Genomic DNA, 209 nt, shown 5'->3' with positions numbered 1-209 from the left:
AACCTCACCAAGGTCTAACGCTCCACACAGCCAGCCCAGTCCCTCTCGAGGCCACCACAGCTCGTCCCTCCTGGGGTTGGGGCCCCTACAGATCACTGGGCAAAAATCCCAGAGCCTCATCCCCCGCGAGCTGCAGCGCTGGCAGGACACACCACAACACAGCACAGCACTCACCCTCATTACAGCTTTCGTCAGCGGCGCCAGTCCGC

Source organism: Antrostomus carolinensis, unplaced genomic scaffold, assembly GCF_000700745.2.
Source record: "Antrostomus carolinensis isolate BGI_N321 unplaced genomic scaffold, ASM70074v2 scaffold30332, whole genome shotgun sequence".
Taxonomy (NCBI): domain Eukaryota; kingdom Metazoa; phylum Chordata; class Aves; order Caprimulgiformes; family Caprimulgidae; genus Antrostomus; species Antrostomus carolinensis.
This window is presented reverse-complemented; position numbering follows the sequence as displayed.